Below are 20,655 nucleotides of genomic sequence, written 5' to 3'. Positions count from 1 at the left end.
CCTGGGTTTGTGGGATCTTTTCCTGGGAAAATGCAAATACTCTCCCTTAAGGTCCTCCAACAGGGAAGTATAAAACCACAGGACAGAAGGAATCGCTTGACTCAAATGACATCCTGAAACAAATCACAAAGGAAATGCACAAAGAGCGTGGTGGGTGCACATCCCTGAGCCTCCTGACTCTCAGCATCTGGGGCCCTTCTCTGCTCATCTGGACACGCCGTGTCCGGCACAGTGGGAAACGATCCTTCCCAGAGCTCCCCAGGCCCCTGGGCAGCTTTGGCCATGTCCACTGACATCTGCCTCCCACTGCCTGACCCAACCCCCTTGCAGTGCCCAGTTCCCTAAGGCAGAAGGGGATCCCAGCACACCATGGAAATGGTTCTGATCTCTGCCCTCTTCTAGATTGGAATAGGAAATTGCATTTTCTGAATGCCCTGCTGAAAGATGGCTTGAAACTCCTGGAGAATGATGGAGGCAATGCTGGAGGCAAGTTTTCAGTGTGTCTTTCCAAACAGAATTAACAGTGGCAATGTCTGGCACCGTTGCAGTTGTGAGGACAGAGCCGTGCCCGTGTGTGCCCTCACCGTGCACAATCCTCTCACTGCTCCTGTGGCTCAGTGCTGCCCATGCAGATCAGCACAGGTGACAGAACCTTCTGTGGCTGTTCTGTTACAGGTATGTCTGCAGGGAGGACTTTTCCAGCTCCTTTGCTGGATGCTGCACACAAGCCCAGCTCCCGTCGCAGGGGTGAGTTGTGTGTCCCTGCTGACCCCACAGGCAGAGCCCTGGGTCTCTGGGATCTGTTCCTGGAAAATGCAAATACTTTGCCCTAAGGTCCTCCAAAAGGGAAGTACAAAGCTACAGGATCCAAGAAACCCCACAAGCCATATGAACTCATGAGGCAAATGCTGAAGAAAATGCTGCAGGGAGGACCAGGTGAGTGCAGGTCCCTGAGCCTTCCCCTGACACTCAGCACCCGGGGCCTTTCTCTGCACATCTGGACACACCGTGCCCGGCACAGTGGGAAGGGATCCATGGCAGCCTCGCTGCCCCACTGCTGCTTTCACACCCTGCAGGGCTGTTTCCCAGCCTGGCCTGGCTGCAGCTTCCCCCCAGCTCTGCAGGAAGGCGTTGGGCATCAGCTGACAGGGAGCCCAAATGGCACCAGGGGCCAGGCACACCCTGAGATCCCTGCAATTTCCTGGGCTCTGGGCAGATCAGAAAAGGCAGCTCCTTGGAGATGAATGGCCTTGGCTCAGACCCAAAAAGTTTACAGGGATTCCTGATCCTTATCCATGTCTTTGACAAGTATCGCTTCCAGAAGATGTCCCTCTCCAAAGGGGAATGCTTCAATCTGACAGAGCTGTCCTTTCTTCTAGAAGTGGACAGAGAGGATGTGCTGAGAGCGGCGTTTCCCGGAGGAAGCAGTGGCTCCATTCCAGCCTCTGCTGCAGGAAGGGAGGCAATGCCAGGCACAGTCACAGGAGGTAATTGCTCCTCTGGGCCTGAGCCCTGCTGAGGCTTGAGCTGCCACCTCTGCTGCTTGGTAGTGCCCGCCCTCCAGGGATGCTGCCCAGGGGTTGCAAAGAGTGTGGAGAGTGAGCAGATGCAGCCCAGAGCTCCCCAGGCCCCTGGGCAGCTTTGACCATGTCCACTGACATCTGCCTCCTATGGCCTGACCCAACCCCCTTGCAGTGCCCAGTTCCCTATGGCAGAAGGGGATTCCAGCACACCATGGAAATGCTTCTGATCTCTGCTCCCTTCTAGACTGGGATCAAGACATGGATTATCTGGAAGCACTGCTGGATGAAGGCTCGAAACTCTGGGAGGGTGCTGAAGGCAAGTTTTTAATGTACCTTTCCTGACAGAATAATCAGTGTCACTGTGGCAAGAGCTCACACATGTGCCATTCCTCTGAAGTTCCTCTGAAGGTTGATGGATTCTGGAATTTTTGCCCTGCTCCCTTCTGGAGCCCTGAGTGATCCCACAGCATGGCTGTCAGTGGCAGGAAGGAGCATTTAGCTGTCAAGGCTCTTGCCACATGCAATGCCTGGGTGTCCTTCCATGTGCTCTGTGCAGCCACGGAGAAGAGCAGAGAGGGAAGGGGCCGGGCCCAGGGCTGTGCCCCGGGGCTGTGCCTTGGGCAGCTCCTTTGGCAGCCCCAGGGAGCCTGAGGATCTCCTGCAGTGTCACGGGAGCTGTTCTCTCCTGCCTTTCTTTGCAGCTGAATCTCATCGTCACAGTGATCTGGCATCACAACCCACAGCCAGGACTGAGCCTGTGGGAGATGCTGAGGGTAGGTCAAGTCCTTTCCCCCTGGGAGGGCTGCCAGCTCAGAGCCCAGAGCTTGGCCAGGGCAGCAGCGCTGCAGGTGCCAGGACAGAGCCGTGCCCGTGTGTGCCCTCACTGGGCACGATCCTCTCACTGCTCCTGTGGCTCCAGACTGGCGGGTGTTTCGACGAGGCAGAGCCCTTGCCCAGCCCCAAAAGCTAAGACATTTCCTGAAACATATCCCCATATTTGACAGTCATGATGTTTTGAAGATGCCAGCACCCAAGTCAGGAACTCTTCCATCTGATTCAGCTGTACCTCTTTCTTTCTCAAGGGATTCAGCAAAAGACCATCCAGGCAGAGACATTTCCTGGAGGAAGCAGCGGATCATTTTCAGCCCCTAATACAAGAAATGAGGAAATGCCGGACTCAGACACAGGCACAGATACAGGCACAGGCACAGGCACAGACACAGGCAAAGACACAGACACGGACAGAGACACGGACACAGACATGGACCTGGACATGGACACGGACTCGGACACAGTTAAAGGAGGTAATTGCTGTGCCAGGCTCAGCCCTCTCTGGGGCTGTGTGGCAGCAGCTCTCTCCCCAGCATCCGCCCTTGCATGCAGCAGCCCGCTTTGGCCCGGCAGCAGCCAAAGCGGGAGGCTCCTGGGCTTGGAGGCCTCTGGAGCTCGTTGACAGCCCCTGGGAAAGGCCACTGGTGCTCTAAAATTCCTCCTGATGCCAAGGGGTGGCAAGGTGCCCGCAGGCCCCAGCTCTGGGAGAAACAGAGATCGTCCGGCCCGTGTGCACTGTGCTGCCAGCCCAGCAGTTGGGCACAGCACGGCCTCACGCTCCCCATTGCTCCCACAGATGAAGCCATCATCACAACACGTGTTCCCAACTCCCAGAACGGTGTCAGAAGGGGTTTCTGTCAGGGAACACGCTGCTGGCTACTGTTAATTACAAGCCTGCTTATTTTGGAGCTGGTCTTCATTTTATGCTGTGCCAGAATTTGGAATTACTGGAAAAGAAAACGGTGAGTGTTTGTTCATCTGTCCTTCAAACAGCTTCTTTTCAAAGTCTACTGTAGGTGGGGAACGTTCCCAGTGAAGCTGCTGTGGAGTTGTGGATAGTCAGTGGTTGTCCAAACAACTCTGCTGAGGGTTCTGCTGCTGCCCAGTGCTTTCAATGGCCTCTCAATTGCTGGGCCTTGTCCTGGGGAGCCCGCTGGGGCTGCAGCCTCTGCTGGCTCCCACTGAGGCTGCCTGGCCAAGCACAGCCCCAGGGGCAGCGGGCAGAGGCAAAGCAAGGTGGGCAGGAGAAAGAGCAGGGCCCAGATTGCCCTGGAAAGGCAGAGGCGCTCTGGGGCCCGCTCCTGGCCAGGGACCCTGCCCAGAGCCATCCCCTGCTGGCCGGGGCCTTGAGGGGCAGCTGTGCAGCTGGGCCAAGCTGTGCCAGCAGCTGCAGCCGTGCTGGGGAGCCCTGCCAGCCCTGGGCCCTGCTGGCCAGGAGGCTCCCTGTGTGCCAGCGCCAGCCAGTGGGGCCTCACACACTCCTCTCTCCATAGGAGCACCTCTACAGCTTCAGTGGAGCAGCCAAACTCACCAGTCTGCGACAACTGGAACTGTCATCTTTCACCTTCACACATGTGTCCACTGTCCCTGCCAAAGGTTCATTACAAACTTATTGCTGTGCAGCCACCAGCAGACAGAAGAGGAGCTTCTGTCCCCAAAGGGAGTGGCCCTGGTGTCCAGCCAGAAGAGGTGGTGTAGCCCTCCTGCCAAGACAGGACTTGAGTCCTGGAACACCTTTGGGCTTCAGCTCTGGTGTTTGTGTGGGACCACCAGCACTGATGGGGCTCCTTGACTGGGCACAGCCCGGGCTGGGCAGCCAAGCCTGGGGCTTCTGAGTAAAAGCAAGCCCATTTTTTCTTTGTTTTCTTTTTCTAGAAATTAGAAATTTTTTGGAATATCAAGAATTTTTTTTTTTTTTTGTAGAAAGAAATCCCAAAATAATCCCCTATTTTATAGAAGGCAAGGACTTCACAAACTAGTTTCAGAATTCTGAAAATCTTAGAATATTTTTACATTTCTGGAATAAAAATAAAATTGCATTGAATTGAGAATCTTTACTCTAAGAAAAACTAAGACACCCTAAGACATGCAGCCTACTGGAGAGGCTCTTTTCCCACTGGAGATTCAAACCTAGACACAAGCAAATTACCTAAAACCTTTTCCCAGATATTTTCTGCGATTGCTGACAAGCTCAGCTCTTACTCTTCAGAGGCAAACTTTGAGCACAGTGGGTGTCTCTTAAAGGCACCATCTTTGCTTCTGGAAGAAATCCCTCTGTTCTGGGGCAGGGGGTTCTCTCAGCTTCCTGCTGCCCCCGGGCTCTCCTCCCGCCCTTCTGGGCTGTGCTGGTGGGCACAGCCTGTGCCAAGGGGTGGCAAGGTGCCTGCAGGCCTCAGCTCTGGGGTGTGATAAATGTGGCATTGGGGTAAAAATTCATGATAAAAGAATATAGAAATATATGTTAGATTGGTGTTAATATAAAAAATGTGAAAAGGTACAGTCTGTAGAAAATTCTCTCCAAGCCAGGCTTCTGCCGTCCCCCAGTCTCGGGACAAAGAACGGGACAGGAGCCATCAGGATGAAAAAAGACACTAGCCAACCCAGATAAGAATCGGCATCATACCCAGACAGAGAAATTCCTCCCCGAACAAAAGAGAATTCTCTGCTGAGGAATACACATTGAAATAACCATGGACCGGTGAGCCCCATACGCATGTGCAAGGAACCTTCCCGGAATACTATTTGCAAAGTTCGACAAATCCGGGAAACCCATCTGAAAATTATTTGGACTATTTGCCGGACTATTCCATGCACCTGTTTCACCTCAGGACACGAAAATCCCTATAAAACCCGGAGCTGCGATCCGCTCCGTGTGGATATGGGAAAACTGTACCTTAGAGTACGGACCCCCTATCCACCCAGATACGTCGTATTTGTGGTTTCTCTCTTTGTCAGTGATTGGGATTGTTTTATTAATGAATTTTTTCTTTCTTAATCTGATTTTTGCCGTTGCATTTATAACAGGGGGAAACAGAGAAGGTCCTGCCCGTGTGCACCACGCTGCCAGCAGGCAGAACAAAGGTTTTGCTAAGCCCTTTGATGAAGCCAAACATTTACAATCAAGGTAGTCCATTAGTACAGATGAGGGTACACTCTGGGGGTACAGACAAAGCCATGAGGTCACAGTAGGCTCAGAAGTCACAGCAGGCTGAGCAGACAGCAGACTCCGAGGTGACAGCAGGCTGAGGTGACAGCAGGCTCTGAAGTCACAGCAGGCTGAGTTGACAGCAGGCTCTGAGGTCACAGAGGCCCCAGAGCCCCGTGGTTGCACAGCACCACAAGGACCCAGCAGTCAGTCCCTGACCACAACTGCTGTGGCAGCAGCGGCGGCGGCAGCAGCAGCGGTGCTGACATTGCGGACAGCGGTGCTGACATTGGGACAGCGGTGTCAGGACAGTGGTGGCAGCAAGAGCTGGGCACTGGCACAGGGCAAGGCACCATGGCCCTTGCTCTGCGCCTCTTTCTCCTGCTCCTGCTGGCAGTGGCCCTGCCTGCCAGGGCAGCTCAGGCTGCTCCATGGTCAGCGCGGGGAGCAGGTGAGCAGGGGCCTGGCTCCCCTTTCCCGGGACAGCGCTCCCTTCTCCCTGGGACGCCTTGGGGATAGTTTTCCCCAGGCTTTAAGGGAGGGTTTCTCTGGGAGGGATAGAGCTACAATGGGGTCTGGGCTGCTCCAGTTTTGTCTCCAGGGATGTTGCACAGGGGCTGCAAAGAGTGGGGAGAGTGAGCAGAAGCAGCCCAGAGCTTCCCAGGCCCCTGGGCAGCTTTGGCCATGTCCACTGACATCTGCATCCCACGGCCTGACCCAACCCCCTTGCAGTGCCCAGTTCCTTAAGTCAGAAGGGGATCCCAGCACACCATGGCAATGCTTCTAATCTCTGCTCCCTTGTAGATCTGGATCGTGACTTGGATAATTTGGAATTGCTGGTGAATGACACTTTGAAACTCTTGAAGAATGCTGGAGGCAAGTGCTGAATTTCACTTTTTCCTCACAGAATAATCAGTGTCAAGCTGGCAAGAGCTCACACATGTGCCATTTTCTGAAGGTCAACTCAGGGTTGAATTCTGGAAATATTCCCTGCTCCCTTCTGGAGCCCTGAGTGATCCCACAGGATGGCTGTCAGTGGCAAGAAGGAGCATTTAGCTGTCAAGCCTCTTGCCGTGTGCAATGCCAGGGTCTCCTTCCATGTGCTCTGTGCAGCCACGGAGAAGAGCAGAGAGGGAAGGGGCCGGGCCCAGGGCTGTGTCCCGGGGCTGTGCCTTGGGCAGCTCCTTTGGCAGCCCCAGGGAGCCTGAGGATCTCCTGCAGTGTCACGGGAGCTGTTCTCTCCTGCCTTTCTTTGCAGCTCAATCTCTTCGTCACAGTGATCTGGCATCACAACCCACATCCAGGACTGAGCCTGTGGGAGATGCTGAGGGTAGGTCAAGTCCTTTCCCCCTGGGAGAGCTGCCAGCTCAGAGCCCAGAGCTCGGCCAGGGGGGCAGCGCTGCAGGTGCCAGGACAGAGTCGTACCCATGTGTGCCCTCACTGGGCACGATCCTCTCACTGCTCCTGTGGCTCCCTGCTGCCCGTGCAGATCAGCAGAAGTAACAGAAGCTTCTGTGGCTGTTGAGTTACAGGAGTGACAGCAGGGAGGAATTCTCCAGCTTTCTTAATGGGTACCACACAGAAGCCCAGCTCCCATAGCAGGGGTGAGTTGTCTGTCCCTGCTGACCCCACAGGCGGAGCCCTGGGTTTGTGGGATCTTTTCCTGGGAAAATGCAAATACTCTCCCTTAAGGTCCTCCAACAGGGAAGTATAAAACCACAGGACAGAAGGAATCGCTTGACTCAAATGACATCCTGAAACAAATCACAAAGGAAATGCACAAAGAGCGTGGTGGGTGCACATCCCTGAGCCTCCTGACTCTCAGCATCTGGGGCCCTTCTCTGCTCATCTGGACACGCCGTGTCCGGCACAGTGGGAAACGATCCTTCCCAGAGCTCCCCAGGCCCCTGGGCAGCTTTGGCCATGTCCACTGACATCTGCCTCCCACTGCCTGACCCAACCCCCTTGCAGTGCCCAGTTCCCTAAGGCAGAAGGGGATCCCAGCACACCATGGAAATGGTTCTGATCTCTGCCCTCTTCTAGATTGGAATAGGAAATTGCATTTTCTGAATGCCCTGCTGAAAGATGGCTTGAAACTCCTGGAGAATGATGGAGGCAATGCTGGAGGCAAGTTTTCAGTGTGTCTTTCCAAACAGAATTAACAGTGGCAATGTCTGGCACCGTTGCAGTTGTGAGGACAGAGCCGTGCCCGTGTGTGCCCTCACCGTGCACAATCCTCTCACTGCTCCTGTGGCTCAGTGCTGCCCATGCAGATCAGCACAGGTGACAGAACCTTCTGTGGCTGTTCTGTTACAGGTATGTCTGCAGGGAGGACTTTTCCAGCTCCTTTGCTGGATGCTGCACACAAGCCCAGCTCCCGTCGCAGGGGTGAGTTGTGTGTCCCTGCTGACCCCACAGGCAGAGCCCTGGGTCTCTGGGATCTGTTCCTGGAAAATGCAAATACTTTGCCCTAAGGTCCTCCAAAAGGGAAGTACAAAGCTACAGGATCCAAGAAACCCCACAAGCCATATGAACTCATGAGGCAAATGCTGAAGAAAATGCTGCAGGGAGGACCAGGTGAGTGCAGGTCCCTGAGCCTTCCCCTGACACTCAGCACCCGGGGCCTTTCTCTGCACATCTGGACACACCGTGCCCGGCACAGTGGGAAGGGATCCATGGCAGCCTCGCTGCCCCACTGCTGCTTTCACACCCTGCAGGGCTGTTTCCCAGCCTGGCCTGGCTGCAGCTTCCCCCCAGCTCTGCAGGAAGGCGTTGGGCATCAGCTGACAGGGAGCCCAAATGGCACCAGGGGCCAGGCACACCCTGAGATCCCTGCAATTTCCTGGGCTCTGGGCAGATCAGAAAGGGCAGCTCCTTGGAGATGAATGGCCTTGGCTCAGACCCAAAAAGTTTACAGGGATTCCTGATCCTTATCCATGTCTTTGACAAGTATCGCTTCCAGAAGATGTCCCTCTCCAAAGGGGAATGCTTCAATCTGACAGAGCTGTCCTTTCTTCTAGAAGTGGACAGAGAGGATGTGCTGAGAGCGGCGTTTCCCGGAGGAAGCAGTGGCTCCATTCCAGCCTCTGCTGCAGGAAGGGAGGCAATGCCAGGCACAGTCACAGGAGGTAATTGCTCCTCTGGGCCTGAGCCCTGCTGAGGCTTGAGCTGCCACCTCTGCTGCTTGGTAGTGCCCGCCCTCCAGGGATGCTGCCCAGGGGTTGCAAAGAGTGTGGAGAGTGAGCAGATGCAGCCCAGAGCTCCCCAGGCCCCTGGGCAGCTTTGACCATGTCCACTGACATCTGCCTCCCATGGCCTGACCCAACCCCCTTGCAGTGCCCAGTTCCCTATGGCAGAAGGGGATTCCAGCACACCATGGAAATGCTTCTGATCTCTGCTCCCTTCTAGACTGGGATCAAGACATGGATTATCTGGAAGCACTGCTGGATGAAGGCTCGAAACTCTGGGAGGGTGCTGAAGGCAAGTTTTTAATGTACCTTTCCTGACAGAATAATCAGTGTCACTGTGGCAAGAGCTCACACATGTGCCATTCCTCTGAAGTTCCTCTGAAGGTTGATGGATTCTGGAATTTTTGCCCTGCTCCCTTCTGGAGCCCTGAGTGATCCCACAGCATGGCTGTCAGTGGCAGGAAGGAGCATTTAGCTGTCAAGGCTCTTGCCACATGCAATGCCTGGGTCTCCTTCCATGTGCTCTGTGCAGCCACGGAGAAGAGCAGAGAGGGAAGGGGCCGGGCCCAGGGCTGTGCCCCGGGGCTGTGCCTTGGGCTGCTCTTTGGCAGCCCCAGGGAGCCTGAGGATCTCCTGCAGTGTCACGGGAGCTGTTCTCTCCTGCCTTTCTTTGCAGCTGAATCTCTTCGTCACAGTGATCTGGCATCACAACCCACAGCCAGGACTGAGCCTGTGGGAGATGCTGAGGGTAGGTCAAGTCCTTTCCCCCTGGGAGAGCTGCCAGCTCAGAGCCCAGAGCTCGGCCAGGGGGGCAGCGCTGCAGGTGCCAGGACAGAGCCGTGCCCGTGTGTGCCCTCACTGGGCACGATCCTCTCACTGCTCCTGTGGCTCCAGACTGGCGGGTGTTTGGACGAGGCAGAGCCCTTGCCCAGCCCCAAAAGCTAAGACATTTCCTGAAACATATCCCCATATTTGACAGTCATGATGTTTTGAAGATGCCAGCACCCAAGTCAGGAACTCTTCCATCTGATTCAGCTGTACCTCTTTCTTTCTCAAGGGATTCAGCAAAAGACCATCCAGGCAGAGACATTTCCTGGAGGAAGCAGCGGATCATTTTCAGCCCCTAATACAAGAAATGAGGAAATGCCGGACTCAGACACAGGCACAGATACAGGCACAGGCACAGACACAAACACAGGCAAAGACACAGACACGGACAGAGACACGGACACAGACATGGACCTGGACATGGACACGGACTCGGACACAGTTAAAGGAGGTAATTGCTGTGCCAGGCTCAGCCCTCTCTGGGGCTGTGTGGCAGCAGCTCTCTCCCCAGCATCCGCCCTTGCATGGCCCGGCAGCAGCCGAAGCTGGAGGCTCCTGGGCTTGGAGGCCTCTGGAGCTCGTTGACAGCCCCTGGGAAAGGCCACTGGTGCTCTAAAATTCCTCCTGATGCCAAGGGGTGGCAAGGTGCCTGCAGGCCCCAGCTCTGGGAGAAACAGAGATCGTCCGGCCCGTGTGCACTGTGCTGCCAGCCCAGCAGTTGGGCACAGCACGGCCTCACGCTCCCCATTGCTCCCACAGATGAAGCCATCATCACAACACGTGTTCCCAACTCCCAGAACGGTGTCAGAAGGGGTTTCTGTCAGGGAACACGCTGCTGGCTGCTGTTAATTACAAGCCTGCTTATTTTGGAGCTGGTCTTCATTTTATGCTGTGCCAGAATTTGGAATTACTGGAAAAGAAAACGGTGAGTGTTTGTTCATCTGTCCTTCAGACAGCTTCTTTTCAAAGTCTACTGTAGGTGGGGAACGTTCCCAGTGAAGCTGCTGTGGAGTTGTGGATAGTCAGTGGTTGTCCAAACAACTCTGCTGAGGGTTCTGCTGCTGCCCAGTGCTTTCAATGGCCTCTCAATTGCTGGGCCTTGTCCTGGGGAGCCCGCTGGGGCTGCAGCCTCTGCTGGCTCCCACTGAGGCTGCCTGGCCAAGAGCAGCCCCAGGGGCAGCGGGCAGAGGCAAAGCAAGGTGGGCAGGAGAAAGAGCAGGGCCCAGATTGCCCTGGAAAGGCAGAGGCGCTCTGGGGCCCGCTCCTGGCCAGGGACCCTGCCCAGAGCCATCCCCTGCTGGCCGGGGCCTTGAGGGGCAGCTGTGCAGCTGGGCCAAGCTGTGCCAGCAGCTGCAGCCGTGCTGGGGAGCCCTGCCAGCCCTGGGCCCTGCTGGCCAGGAGGCTCCCTGTGTGCCAGCACCAGCCAGTGGGGCCTCACACACTCCTCTCTCCACAGGAGCACCTCTACAGCTTCAGTGGAGCAGCCAAACTCACCAGTCTGCGACAACTGGAACTGTCATCTTTCACCTTCACACATGTGTCCACTGTCCCTGCCAAAGGTCCATTACAAACTTATTGCTGTGCAGAAGCTGCCACCAGCAGACAGAAGAGGAGCTTCTGTCCCCAAAGGGAGTGGCCCTGGTGTCCAGCCAGAAGAGGTGGTGTAGCCCTCCTGCCAAGACAGGACTTGAGTCCTGGAACACCTTTGCGCTTCAGCTCTGGTGTTTGTGTGGGACCACCAGCACTGATGGGGCTCCTTGACTGGGCACAGCCCGGGCTGGGCAGCCAAGCCTGGGGCTTCTGAGTAAAAGCAAGCCCATTTTTTCTTTGTTTTTTTATTTCTAGAAATCAGAAATTTTTTGAAATATCAAGAATTTTTTTTTTTTTGTAGAAAGAAATCCCAAAATAATCCCCTATTTTATAGAAGGCAAGGACTTCACAAACTAGTTTCAGAATTCTGAAAATCTTAGAATATTTTTACATTTCTGGAATAAAAATAAAATTGCATTGAATTGAGAATCTTTACTCTAAGAAAAACTAAGACACCCTAAGACATGCAGCCTACTGGAGAGGCTCTTTTCCCACTGGAGATTCAAACCTAGACACAAGCAAATTACCTAAAAGCTTTTCCCAGATATTTTCTGCGATTGCTGACAAGCTCAGCTCTTACTCTTCAGAGGCAAACTTTGAGCACAGTGGGTGTCTCTTAAAGGCACCATCTTTGCTTCTGGAAGAAATCCCTCTGTTCTGGGGCAGGGGGTTCTCTCAGCTTCTTGCTGCCCCCGGGCTCTCCTCCCGCCCTTCTGGGCTGTGCTGGCGGGCACAGCCTGTGCCAAGGGGTGGCAAGGTGCCTGCAGGCCCCAGCTCTGGGGGAAACAGAGAACGTCCTGCCCGTGTGCACCGTGCTGCCAGCTCAGCAGTTGGGCACAGCACGGGCTCACGCTCCCCATTGCTCCAACAGATGCAGCCGTCATCACAACACGTGTTCCCGACTCCCAGAAGGGTGTCAGAAGTGGTCTCTGTCAGGGAACATTCTATTTGCTTGTGATAAGGGCAGGTTTGGCCATCTATTTCTGCCAGGAAATGATTTGGAAGTTCTCAACTGAACCTTGACTGAGAGCTCCCAGGATCAGCCTATCTGTTCCAACAGAGAGATGGAGCTGTCACCCCAGTGTCTGTGTGCTGACCCCAGCAAAGCCCAGAGGGCACTGGCACTGGCTGAGCTCCATGCCCAGGAGCAGCCCACAGTGTGGGCAGGCAGGAGCCAGGTAGGGGCTGCTGTGACCAGCGGTGGGGCCCCGAGGGGCTGGGGGAGCCTGTGCTGAGCGTGCCTGAGCTGAGGGCACATTTCCTTCAGTGGCATCACCTGGGCATGGACCTCCTGCAGTGGCATGGCCCAGAAAAGAAATCCATCAGTAAGTGCTTGCTTTGAGAAAAATGGAATGAGGCTGCACTGTGCACCTGAAGGAAATCCTTCGTAACCTGAGAGATGAGCTCAGAGCCCAACAGAGACTGGGCTTGTGGCACCCTAGGATCCTTTAAGAGCAGAGTGGGGATTTGCCCCCCAGGCCTCATCTCTTCACCCAGGGACACACAGTAAACACATACAGGGAACATGGCTCAGCCCTGTTGCTGCTCCCTGAGTGTCATGTTTTGGCCCCCTAAAGGCACGCACGGGGTTTGGGTGACCTCTCTGCTGTGCCAGGGCCTGGCGACACCCATAAGTTTTGCATGGAATTTGAGGTATCTCCAAAGGTATGCAGGGGGAGAGGGACACCTGTAGGTTGCAATGTGGTCTGAAGTCTCTCGAGCAGCAAACTGTGGGAATTTAGGGTGACTGAGGATACCCAGAAGAGGTGCACTGGCTTTGGGTCTGCCCTAAAGCATACAAATACCCTGATGCCAGTATTGCATTATTTTTATAAATTATGGCACCCACCCCATTACTTTTTAAATATGGGCCAAAGGCCAGCACAGACTCGGTGCCAGCATGGCAGGGCCAGGGTCACCTTGCTGCCCGTTCCCGAGAGAAAACACAAACCAACAGAGTGTCAGTTTATGCGGTGCTTTATTTGAGGCCCCGGGGACCTGAGGACTAATGTCTCAAAGTCAGCGTCCCAAGTTGGTTACAAAAGATGTTTATCTTTTATACCTTTGTTACAAGTCTTACTTCATCAGCCTACGTGCAGTCTCCTACGTATTTTACTTTAAACATTCACATTCATCTTACAGGTAACCTTTCTAAAGGCTATAAATTTTGCACGCTTGCTCTAGCTAAAATAAAGGTTAATTCTCTAAGCTTAACTCCCACCACAGAAAACATTTTATTGGTAACCATGTAATCATATTTCACAAGTAATTTGTATATGTATATGCACTACATGCTCTACTAAGTCCTTTAAACGTTGTTCCTTACATCAGCAGATTCTCAGGCCTCATTTCTCAGGTTTGGTTCCCATGGGCCTGCACAGGGACCAACTCCTTAGCCTAACTACTGCTAACAGAGGCCTTATGGCAACAACTCCCCCCTTTTGAGCATTCTTCAACCAGTTGCAAGGATGCTCAATTCTCTTCTTCATGCAGCAGTCTCTATATAAGATGGTGGTGGAGTAATTCTTGTCATGACTTCATTTCGGGTTATGGCCTTCATGACTCTTCTCGTATGCATCCTTTCCCTAAAGATCATTCCTAAGAAACAACGATATGCTACAAAAAATAATCACAACCAAGATTATAATCATTATTACATATTGAATGACAGAGGATATCCAACCAGAAACCTGGATCCCTAAAGAGCTAAATATTGCTCCAATCCAATTGTGTTCAGCATCTTCTTTGGGTTCCTGTATCTTAGACTCTATATCATCCAATTGACTTATGTCTTTTTCTACTTCCTTTGTAACGTTTGGGATATGGATACAGCAATGATCTGTTCTATCACGTAGGTACCCGCAGACACCATGTTCCTTTAATAACAACATATCCAATGCCATTCGATTTTGTATAGCCATCCTACTAGTTGCTTGTAGCTGCAAATTCAAATCCTTAAACCCCTTTTTAGTGGCTGATGCTAATCTCTCAGTTTGTCCCAAAAGCCGGTAGAGCATTTCCCTATTTCTATAGGCCGATATGGGAGCAAATAATGATTCTAACATCCAACCCAATTTGACCCCTCCTGATGGTTCATGCCACTCATCTTCTGGATTTATTCCTTCCATGACCTCTCTTTTATTCCTCCTTCCTATGTCCAAATCTGTCAATCTTGATTGTTTCCAGAATGGGCATAATGTGGGCGCTCCCAACGTTATTTGGGTTACCAATCCATCTATAGGTATATGTGTGGTCCACATTCCATGTCCCATGTCCCATACTAAATTCCCTGGACTCCTTATAGTAGTAGTTTTGCAATTCACCTGCTTTTGTCCTTTTAATTCTCCTTTTATAGAGTGGTTGTATCCTCTACATTCACATCCCCATTTCAGCAAAATCTTCACTGGTACTAGCCCTACCTGCTCTCCTGGTGTATCACACGTAATTACCCTTGTGCAATTCCATGACTCTACTTTCTCTGTCATTTTCCTATGACTTGTTTCTGCTGTCAGGACATGGGCATGTGTCTGGTTCTTTCTACCAGTCCATTGTATACACCATCCAATTTTCCCTAGATAACTATATGTTTCCAGCAAGCTTGGCCCCCAGACTGCTTGCCATGTAGTCCACTCTTCCTTGCCATCCTGGCAAACCACTTCATAGTAATATTTTGTAGTGGGCATTTTATGTGATTGTACCTCATCATATTCACACCATCCTACATTTTTGAATCGTCCAATCGTGATGAATTTGGAATTGGGTAAGGCTTCACAATCCCCTCTACTTCCAGGTGATGACCAGTGTTTGCGGAGAGTTGTTGTTTTAACTGTCCACTCAGTATGGTTATGCAACTCTTTCCTACATTCCTTTGTCCCATTTCTGGTGATCGGAGGCATTTCAGTGATAGGAATAATTCCCCAGGGTATGGGATCCCCTGCTGCATGGGGTAAAGGTAGACAAGCAGTTATGGATGACACATTCTGGGTTTTTCCAAAGTCTCGTATCAGTCCTACTACCAGATTTTCCTGTTTAGAGTTTCTTGGTAACCCTACCTCATTATCTGCCGAGTCACTCTCATCTCATCTAGGTACATCACTGTTCTTGCATGTGCCCACCAATCATCCTGTGCTATCCAACACCAGTAAATGCCTTCATCTTTTCCTGGCTGCACATTCCTTACTATCAGGATAATTGATTCTCCTAATCTCCTTTCTATCTGATACTTCCCTCCAGATGTTAAATTTTTCCCAAACCACCATCCATACTCAGAAAAATGCTGGCCTTCTTTAACTTCACAAGTAAAAATCACATCCTTCCCTTTGGTCACTTGATATTCTCCATGTTGGGCCTTAATTTCAGAGCCTAAGTGGGCCCTTGCCTCCACCTTTCGTAACCCAAAATTCCCTTTCCCTCCACAAGACACTATGCACAGATATATACCTTCTGTCTCTCCTATCTTTGGATCAGTATAATTCAGCCACCCCTTCCCATAAGTTCCCAGAGTCCACCAACTTATATTCCCCAGCTGTCTTTCCCATTGCTGATGTTTATTCTGTTTCCACCACTTGACTTCGATATCCTGATAACATTTCTTTTCCAATTTGAAGGTACAATTTATTCTCAAAGGAGGTCCGTCCCACATATCCACCTGAGTTGAGACTGGAGTTACATTTACAGCTACAGTTTCTTCACTTATTTTCCCAGTATCCCATGGTAAAACTTTCAATTTGAAACTCCCATAATCAAAACTCTCTCTTATCCAGACTATGCAACGATAAACATCGCTGTCAGTTATCGTGACATTGGATAGTTGCAGGGTGGTATTTCCTTTTTGCTCATCCTCATCCCAAACCATAGTTATACCTGTATGAATTTGTTCTGCCCCATGTCTCCTCCACTTTATATTGATTTCGTCGGATCCAACTTTCTGGTTGTCCGTGAACAGACAGGTCATAGACACATTCATTCCTTCCATCATCACTATTTTGGGTTCAAGTTCTGTAATAACTAAAAATTCATTGGTTAAAGGTAATAAACAGATCAGCAAGAACCCAACTATCAGAATCTGTCCTTGGGCCAGAACACCATTCGAGTGGGGGTTAACGGTTGAACTTCCCAACGGGTCAGCACCTTCTTGACTCGGGTGTAATGTATCCAATTGTCGATCCCCTCGACTTTTACTGCAGTGAAGGTAGTCATTATCACTTGTCGCGGGCCTTCCCATGTTTCTTTCAGGGGGTCTGTGTTCCAATTCTTCACATAGACCTGGTCTCCCGGCTGGATGTCATGGACAGGATTTTCCAGCGGCAGGGGTCTGTTCCATTGCAGGGCTCCTTTTAGGGCAGTAAGTACCTTATTTAGAGACAATACATAATTAAAAAGCACATCATTCCTTACTACATGAGGGTCTCCTTTTAATACTGTAGCATGATATGGTCTGCCATACAGTATCTCGTATGGACTTACTCCTATCCTCTCCCGGGGTTTAATCCTAATTCTTAACAAGGCTAATGGTAGGGCCTGAGGCCACTGGATTTTGGCCTCCTGACAGATTTTCTTAATCTGTCCTTTCAGGGTTTGATTCATCCTCTCTACTTGCCTGCTGGATTGAGGCCGCCATGGGGTATGCAAATTCCAGGTAACATCTAACAGTCGGGCGACTGCCTGTACCACTCCTGCCACAAAATGAGGTCCCCTGTCAGAAGAGATCCCTAATGGAACCCCAAATCTCGGAATGATTTCTCTCATTAATGTTTTCACTACTTCTTTAGCCTGATTCGTTCTGCAAGGGAATGCCTCTGGCCATCCCGAAAACGTGCAGACATACACCAGCAGATACTTGTATCCTTGTGATCGGGGCAATTCGGAAAAATCTATCTGCCAATAATCTCCTGGCTCTGCTCCTACCTGTAATTTCCCTAGTTGTATCTGCTTCCTCACTACTGGATTATTTTTAAGGCACACTGGGCACATGGCATTCACTCGTTTAGCCATTGTTAACATCTGGTTAGAGATAATTTCCCTCTTCAGAAATTTTACCAATACCTCTGCTCCCCAGTGGCATTTATTATGCTCAGTTTCTAAAATCACCTTCATCAATTTGGTAGGGACCACTACTTGGCCAGTCCCAGTCACATACCATCCCATTGCATTCTTCTGGGCCTGGACCAGCTGTGCCAATTTCTCATCCTCAGCGGAATAACTGCGTTTTTGTCCCATATAAGGTTGTACCGGTCCTACCTTCGTTGGAATCAGCGCCATTTCAGTCCAGACCTTTCTAGCAGCTTTTCGTGCGATTAAATCAGCCAGCCGATTCCCTCGAAAAATCTTTCCCTCATCTTTCTGGTGTCCTTTCACATGCATCACAGCCACTTCCACTGGCTTATACACAGCTTCCAGTAGCAGCAGGATCTCATTCCGATGTCGAATGGATGTCCCCTGTGAACTTAACAGTCCTCTCTCTTTCCATAAAGCCCCATGTACGTGCAGAACTCCAAATGCATATTTTGAATCTGTCCATATATTTACCTTTTTCCCACTGCTCAGGACCAGGGCTCTGGTTAATGCTATAATTTCAGCCTTCTGTGCAGATGTTCCTGGGGTGAGGGCCTTAGCTTCCACCACCTGCGTGAGGGTCACCACTGCATACTCGGCATACCTGGTTCCATTCTCTACGAAGCTGGATTCATCGGTGTACAGTTCCCAGTCTGGCACCTCCAGGGGCACATCTCTCAGGTCCGGTCGGCTAGCGTATACCTGTTCGATGGTTTCCATACAGTCATGTGTTAATTCGCCCTCATTCTGCTCACTGCGGAGGAACTCTGCTGGATTGATGCAATTAGTCACTTTGAGCTCAACATCATCCTGTTCTCTGAGCAATGCATGGTATTGTAACAATCTGCTAGAGGACATCCAATGCCCCCCTTTTTGTTCCAAAACTGCCAGTACCATATGGGGCACAAACACCTCCATCTTTCTCCCCAGAGTCAATTTTCGGGCCTCCTGGATCAGTATCACTGTGGCTGACACTGCCCGCAAGCATGCCGGCCATCCTGCGCTCACAGTGTCCAGTTGTTTAGAGAAATACCCAACAGGCCTCTTCCACGATCCGAGGGTTTGGGTTAGTACGCCCAGGGCTAGTCGCTGCCTCTCATTGACATATAGCTGAAAGTCTTTATTTAAATCTGGTAGGCCGAGTGTAGGTGCCTCTTTCAAGGCCTGTTTCAGATCTAGGAAGGCCTTCTCCTGTGGTTTGTTCCACTGCAGTTGAGACTCCTTTAAAGCTTCATAAAGGGGTTTAGCCATTAGCCCAAAGTTTGGTATCCAGAGTCTACACCAACCCACCATTCCTAAAAAGGATCTTAGTTCTTGGTGGTTTCGGGGTGTGGGTATTGCACAGATAGCTTCAACTCTATTGATTCCCAATTTCCTTACCCCCTTTGAGATTTCACAGCCTAGGTATATCACACTCTCTTGCACTAATTGGGCCTTTTCCTTTGAAACCCGATATCCTCCTTGTCCCAGCATATTCAACAGTTCTATAGTTAGGGTTAAACAGACCTCCCGTTGTTCTGTAGCCAGAAAGATGTCGTCCACATACTGGAGGAGAACATAAGAGAAGGGTGATTCTCTTACCTGAGTCGTCTTCCATTCCTCCAGCTCTTTGGCTAATTGATTTCCAAAAATTGTAGGAGAATTCTTAAATCCTTGGGGAAGTCGTGTCCAAGTGAGCTGCCTTTTTCGTCCAGTATCTGGATTTTCCCATTCGAAGGCAAAATATTTCCTACTTTCTAATGCCAGTGGGATGCAGAAGAAGGCATCTTTTAAATCAATAACTGTAAACCATTGGAATTTCTCTGACACAGATGTTAACAAAGTATACGGGTTGGCCACCACCGGGTGAATGTCTTTGACAATGTTATTTATTGCCCTTAAATCCTGTACTAGTCTATACTTACCATTTGACTTCCTTACGGGAAAAATAGGGGTATTGAATTCAGATTCACATTCCTGTAGTATCCCTAGTGTAATGAACTGAGCAATTAAAGGGGCTACCCCTTTCCGGGCTTCCAACTTTATAGGGTACTGTTTCACCCTAACAGGTTGTGCTCCCTCCTTTAATTCAATTACCACTGGCTGGGCTGCTTTGGATTTTCCTGGGACTCCTGTTTCCCAAACCCAAGGTACTACTGCCTGCTCTATTTCCTCTGGGACGGGGGTAGGTTCAACTTCTTTAAATACAAATAATTTGGACAATTGTTCATCTGGTATTTCCAGTTTAACTCTTCCTTTTTCAAATATTATTTTTGCATTTAATTGTGACAATAGGTCCCTTCCAAGAAGAGACTCTGGACAGTTAGGTAAATATAAAAACTGATGATCAAACGCCTTCCCTCCAAATTTAATATCTAGGGGCTGTAAGAAGGCCCTCTCTTCCATTTTTCCCATAGCCCCCACAACTTGAATTTTAGTATCACTTAATGGCCCCAATTTTGTGTTTAATGCTGAATGTGTTGCTCCAGTGTCCACTCTTAATTCATGTTCTTGTCCTCCAATTTCTAAGGTTACTTTGAGATCCTGGTCTAGTCAGCTCTGATTCTCATCGTTTCCTAAAACATATGCTTGAGCAACATCTGCTGTCCCTGAAGCGAAAGTTCCCATATTTCCCATAGTAGTTGCTCCGTTCCCCATTCCCAATCTCACTGGACATTCGTTTTTCCAATGCCCCATCTGCTTACAAAAGGCACATTGATTAATATCCAACCTTCTCTGGACCCCAAACATATTCCCAGCTCCCCCTCTTCCCTGACTTTGCAGAATTCTCCCGTGACTGATACCTCCTCTCCCTCTTCCCCGCCCCCTTCTATTATCACCCCCCACCGCCTGCTGTAGTACTGCTAACATGCTAGACTGTTGCCTTTTCACTGTTTCCTTTTCCCTATTATTATACACTTTCCAAGCAACTTCCAACATCTTCTCTAAATTTCTCGTGTCCTCCCCTTCTAATTTCTGTAACTTCTTTCTAATGTCTTCCTGCGACTGCCCCATGAAAATCAAAGCCAATTGTAATTTTCCTGATTTTCCTTCCACTTCCAAATTAGTATATTTCCTGGCTGTCTCTTTCAGCCGTTCTAAAAATGCAGAAGGAGATTCATTTTTATCTTGTCTTACAGAATATAATTTAGACCAATTTAAGGTTTTAGGTATTCCAGTCCTAACTCCCTCAATCAGCAACTCTTGGTAGTCCCTAAGCCTTTTCCAACCCCTGTTTGTGTTCGGGTCCCACCCAGGATCCTCTCTTGGCACCAGATCATTCAAAGTTCCCTCAGCCAGCTGCAACCGCACCATTTCCCTAGCTTTCTCCGTCATGACTCGTAATACCATCTCCTTTTCAGTGGAGTCCATTAATGTATCTAGTAAAACTTGTAAATCATTCCAATACGGATTCTGAGTTTTTATCACCATTTTAACCACACGAGCCACTCTTTCTGGGTCCTCCCGATACGACCCGGCTGACTGCTTCCATATCATCAAATCGCCTGGGGAAAAT

This window comes from Zosterops lateralis (assembly GCF_965231275.1).
Source record: "Zosterops lateralis genome assembly, chromosome: 11".
Taxonomy (NCBI): domain Eukaryota; kingdom Metazoa; phylum Chordata; class Aves; order Passeriformes; family Zosteropidae; genus Zosterops; species Zosterops lateralis.
Note: the sequence above shows the minus strand (reverse complement) of the source record.